This window comes from Pinus tabuliformis, chromosome 4_1, assembly GCF_031772625.1.
Source record: "Pinus tabuliformis cultivar Carrire ecotype Pingquan chromosome 4_1, CPIR1, whole genome shotgun sequence".
In the NCBI taxonomy this organism is placed as follows: domain Eukaryota; kingdom Viridiplantae; phylum Streptophyta; class Pinopsida; order Pinales; family Pinaceae; genus Pinus; species Pinus tabuliformis.
The window spans coordinates 459611049-459617571 of record NC_142303.1 but is presented as its reverse complement, the minus strand read 5'-3'; positions in this window follow the sequence as shown (position 1 = coordinate 459617571).

Here is a 6523-nt window from a genome sequence, read left to right as displayed (position 1 = left end):
TATATATATGAAAACATGGCTACCCATCCTGAGCTTACATATTTTAAAATAAGGCATCCTGAGCTTACATATTTTAAAATAAGGCCTGATGGAAAAATTTAATATAGGAATTCCATTTCTTTTTAACAAATATTGTCTTTTTTTTCCATACATAGGTATTTATACTAATGTACAAGCTCAAAATAAACAGTATAGGAATAAACCCATTCTATACAAAAAGGAATCGACCTCTCATTTACACACGAGAAAAAGGGCATTCTGTTTTGTAGATCTAAGCAAATTATCAACATATCAAACAGTACATGACACATGCATGTACTATAATACAACTTCAGGCATTTTTCTTACAGATGCATGAAATAAATTTAAAAAAGACAAAGGACATGAAAAACATTTCAACCAATAAACCTCATGCACCAACATTCTACAACCATGTAACATTTCTCAGAGCCACACATTGAATTCCACAAGGAAAATATTTAATTTCACAACTCTCAGCTAATTGCACTTAATTACAAGAAGGTAAATTGCCAAACTGAAGGTGGTACTTCGATTTTCCAACCAACCTTAGACTCGTTGTAGCCATAATTACTTGCACTAGTCACCCCCAAGCCAAATCCACGATCTAAGGGGAATTTCTTTTCAGCAGATTTAGCAGGAAGCCATATTCAATCAGTAGAGGATAGGAAATACATATGACAATTGATGGTTTATCAACTAGTCAAGCACAGTTGAATTCACAACAATGGGTGGTTTATCAGTCATTACAAGCACTCTAAGAGTGGTTTATCAGCCCAAAACAAGCACCTTGGGTGGTTTATCAACTCTCTCTTATAAAGCACCCATTTGCATGTGGTTTTTAGCCCTAACTAGCACCCTAAATGGTTTCTCATTCATTCCTTAGCAAGAACTCATTCCCATTTCCTCTTAATCCTCCTACACTCCTAGTCACAATTTCCTCTTTTATGGAATCTCATTCCATCAACTCATAGCTACTTCCATCTTTCCTCATGAGCTTCACCAAGAAGAGGTCCAACCCCCACATTTTTGTGCTTTTGCCTTGTTATTATTTTTTCAACGTGCATCTTCATGCTCCTCTTGGATACTTGCTCTTATTTTTCTCTAATAATTTCACCATAAAATTAATTAATGGTGTCATCCAACCCCACATGGGTAAATATTTCCTCTTCTCTCTTAGATCATTGATTTGTGGTCCCTCAATTTAGGCCATTACATAAAAATATACTCATTTATAATTTAGATTATTTTTTACATTATAAAAAATTAGGGGAGAATGTACCATGGGTGTCAAAAACCCCACCTCCTTAAAGGGAACACCTTCCTCAATGTTCTTATTAGTAAAAAGAACAAAAAAAATGAGCTTTACATATAGCTCATACATCTCCTTATTCAACTAGCAAAAGATGGGCATTGCACCCTGATTTGCTCAGCCATCTCCCAGGTGGCTTCATCAAGTCCAAAGTGCTTCCATTCCACCCAGGCATGTTGTATTTTTCTATTCTAGAGTGTGATTTTCCTTCAATCTAAGATGCAGAGTGGTTCTACTTGGAACTCTCCCTCCGGTTCCACCTGTATCACAGATCAATCAAAAACATGATTAATTTCATGAACATATTTCTTAAGCATGGAAACATGAAAAACATTGTGTGCTTTCACTATGGGTGGCAAGGCCAATTTGTAGACCATTGGCCCCACTCTCTCCAAGATCTGAAATGGTCCACAATATCTCGATGCCGTCTTGGCACATAACCCCATTTTTAATGATATTTTCTTTGGCTTAATATGGAGATAAAAACACTCTCCCACTTGAAACTCTTTTTGTACTATCTGCTAGTTTGCATAACGTTTCTTCTTATCTCGAGCTACCTTCATATTTTTCCTAATCTTGATCATATCCTACTCCATTTTTCCATGTCTTATCAGATTAGAAACGGCTTCATTGGCTTGTATTTTGGCTGCGTCAGGGAGAGGTTCTTCTGGATGCGTCAAGGAGAGGTTCTTCCGTCTGCGGCTTTTGTGAGAGGTTCTTCCGGCTGCGTCAAGGAGAGGTTCTTCCGTCTGCGGCTGCGGACTACGTTCAGCATTCTCCATCATGATCACCGATCTCAGATCTGCGAAAATAGATCTGTGAGCAAGTCTTTTTTTGACGTGGGCATCCCGGATCGAGTGGTTCATGAAGCGAATGTCAGTGATTTATTTTTCCTGTTGGGTTCTAGATCCAATCTTCTACTGCTAGATCTAGATCTAGATCTAATATTCTTTGTGGCTAGGTTCTAGATCTAATCGTCTGCGGCTAGATCTAGATCTAATCTTCTGCCTTATTTCTCTGCGACTGGGTCTCGGCTTTCTACGGGCAAATATGGCTCCCAGCTTTGCGAAAATAGTTGTTGGCTCAGTTTCGTCCGCTTCTGGAGGGAAAGCTCCTGCGCATATCGTCAGTGAAGCCCCAGCTCCCACTATCGAGGTGGTCCAGGCCTCACTCGATGAGGCTTTGAAGTTTTCTGAAAGTTCCCTAATCTGCCGTTTCAATGGTTTTTGGCCGCGATTGACAACTCTCCACAATTGGATCTCGGAGGTATGGAAACCTGTCATTTCTGATGAAATTAATATCTACCCCTGTGCTAGGGGTTTCTTTATAGTAGATTTTGAAAATCCTGAAAGCAGACAATGTATTCTAGATTCCGGCCCTTGGTTTTGGGAAAACTCAGGCCTATTCATGAAGCCATGGAACCCATTATTCGATCCCTCAACCGCAGTCATAACCTCAGCACCAGTTTGGGTGAGATTTCCAAGCCTACCCTTGCATCTCTGGAATCTCTCCTCTCTAAAAGCCATAGGAAATGCAATTGGGAAGTTTCACAGCAGGTGCCCAGAAACAGAGGAATATGTTAGAACCACCTATGCACGCATCTGTGTGGAAATGGACTTCAGCGCCAGATTTCTAGCTGAAATAAACCTAACAAGTAAAGACTATGTGTGGAACCAGAAACTCGATTATGAAAGTGTCCTCTTCAGATGTCGATCCTGCTTTGAGACGGGCCATCTAGCCAAAAATTGCCCAAAATCCTCCCAGAAAAATTCTGCTAGAAAAAACCACCACAGATCTACATGGTGGGAAGGAGCACAAAAAGAACACTACACTATCATCAAAGAAGAATACTCTAGAGAAAACTCTGAATCACAAGAAAGAAACAACTCTCAAGACAAGCAGGGAGAAAGCCTCGCCCAACAACAAAAAGCTGAACTCGACAACCCCTCAAACATCAACAGTTATGAGGATTTGGATACCGCACAAAATAAATCGTCATTTAACAGCAAAGCAGATCTCCTAGACCAAACTTCTTCTCCATCTATCTTCAAGAGGACAAACACAATAGATCGCGAAGCTAAGACACCAATGTCCCAAGAACCAGAAGAGATGAAGGAGATGCAAGAAACAGGAAGTTGGAAGACCGTAGAGAAAAAAAAGAAAGCTACAACATCAATTTCGCCAAGAAAGACAAGGAGCCAGACAATTAAAAACTAAGAAAATTATAGGTCCGATAGACCAATTTGGTCTCAGTGGACGTTAACCACTATCATCATCATTTTAGTAAATCTAGCCCAAAAATTACTCTATTTACTATATTATCCAAGCTAATAGGGGTGTTGCATTTCGTTCCATAAAGTTCCTCAAAGGGACTCATTCCCAATGATTCTTGATAGCCAATGTTATATGCAAATTCTACCAGTGGTAGGTAGTCTTCCCACTTTCGTGGTTGATGCATCACATACATTCTCATCGCGTCTTCCAATATTCTATTTAGTCTCTATATTTGACCATCGATTTGAGGATGATAAGTTGTGCTAAAGACTAGATGGGTTCCAAAAACCAACAAACAATGAATTCCAAAATTTCAAAGTAAACTTGGCATCTATGTCTGATATTATATTTTTTGGTACTCCATGCAACCTGCTTGTCTCTTTCATGAAGATATGGGTTGTATCTATTGCTTTATGAGTATACTTAACAACTATGAAGTAAGTTGTACTATTCAACTTATCCACTACCACCATGATAACATGATGTTGTCTAGATGTTCTAGGAAATCCAGTAATGAAGTCCATGGATATGACCTCCCATTTTGATTCCGAAATTGGAATTGGTTGTAGCAGTCGAGCTGGCTGCCTGCACTCTACCTTCACTTGTTGATATTCCAAACATTTTGCAAGGTGTTCTGCAATATATTTCTTCATTCATGGCCAAAAATATTTCATTCTCATGGTTGTCATCATATTTTGATATCTAGGGTGACCTCGGTAAGGTATTTTATGGAATTCATCCATGAAAAGCTTTCTTAAATCCCCTGCATTGGGCACATATCTCTTGTTCTTGAATATTAGTATTCCGTCGTCAATGAGTTGGAAGCTTCTGCTTACTAGTCCATTTGGTTGGTCTTGCCAACACATATTCACATATTGGTAATGTTCATTATTTATTAGCCCTTCCTTAATCCTCTCCTTGATGTCAAATGAGAAAGTGTGTATGGATTCTAGGTGAACCTCTTGCAAACTTCTATTGAGCACATCTTCCACGCTATTCTCTTTTCCTTTAATGCGCTTAATTTCAAAATCAAATTCAGTGATCAAAGCCAACGACTTGGCTTGTATGGAATTCATCTTGTGTTGGTCAAACACATATTTTTGACCACCATGATCAATCATTAACACAAACCTACTTCCCATTAGGTATTGCCTAAAAATTTTTAGTTCGTGCACAATGGCTGTCAGTTCCAAGTCGTGAATGACATAGTTCCTTTCATGCTCATTCAACTTCTTGGATTCATAGAATATTACATGTCCTTCTTGCATCAAGACTGCACCAAGTCCCTCCTTACAAGCATCATTACATACTACAAATTCTTTCTTTGGATCAATTATTCTCAAAATAGGTACACAAGTGAGTAACTTCTTTAACTGTTCACAGCTAGTTGCACATTCAGGAGTTAACTAAAATTTTACTCCTTTTTTATGCAATGCAGTGATAGGATGCCCAATTTTTTAGAAGTTTCAAATGAACCTTCAATAGTAACAATCCAACCCCATAAATTATATAATTGTTGTCACATTCCAAGGCATGAGCCATTCCATTATCGATTTCATCTTTTCTGGATCCATAACCACTCCTTTTGAGATTGCATGACCCAAATAGTGAAACCAAGTTTGAAAGAACTCACACTTGTTGAGTTTGGAATAAAATTTATGCTCTCTGAGTAGTTGTAGAACAACCCTCAGGTGGTCCTCGTGTTCCTTTTCATTCTTTGAAAACACCAGGATTTCATCCACAATCACCAGCACAAATTTGCCAAAGTATGGTCTGAACACATTGTTAATTAGGAACATAAAGGTTGTTGGAGCATTTGTAAGCTCGAATGGCACTACAATGAATTCATAGTGGCCATACGTCGTCTTGAAAGTGGTTTTATAAATGTCTTCTTCCTTGATTATGACTTGATGGTATCTAGTCCTTAAACCGATGTTGGAAAACACATCAACCCCTCTCAATTAGTTGAAGATCATCAATTTTGGGAAATGGATACTTATTTTTCATAGTGGATTTGTTTAGCTACTGGTAATATATGCACAAGCATACTGTTCCATCTTTATTTTGATAAAGAATGTTAGGGATCCCCACGATGACATTGGGCCATATGTATCCCTTCTCCATTAATTCCTTGATCAATTGCAACTTTAAATCCACGAGTTCATAGGTGCTCATATGATAGGGGGATTTCATTGTTGGTGTTATTCCAGGAATTATTTCAATTGTGAAGTTAATGTCTTTGTTAAGCGGAATTCCTAGCAATTCTCTAGGAACACATCGCTATATTGATTTCATACAAGGTAATTTGCAAAGGGGCCTATGTTGGTTTCTTTCTCCTCTGTGAATTGGATGGCATAAAAGGGGCAAAATTTGTTGTTGTAGTGCTTTACTTGCATTGCTGAGATAATTCTGAGTGTTATCAGCCTCTTAATACCCTATAGCATTATTGGGTCACCTCCATCGTTGGAGCACTCCAATACTTTGTCATAACAATCTACCTTTGCCCTATCGGTTGCCAACCAATCCATACTTATTAGAACATTGTATGATCCCAATGGAAGTGAATTCAATTTGACTGCAATAGTAATGCTCCCGATTTCTACTGGGAAAGGATTAACCATATATGTTATATGTTTGTTTCTCCAAGTGGCCAGCCTAACAAGAAATGATTCCTCATCAGTTTTCTTTGGAAATTCACATTTTTCCACAGTATTAGGGCTAACAATTGAAATTAGATCTTGGGTCAACTAAAATTGAGATTGGTGAGTTTTTTACCATACCTTCCATTTAAATGATCATTGCTTGTTGGTCTTCCTACCTATTATCCAATGCAACGTATTTCCTAGGGATTCTTTGGGCCACATAGTTCACAGTTGTTTCCTCTTGTATGTTATATAACTTCTTTCGAGACTTTTGCAA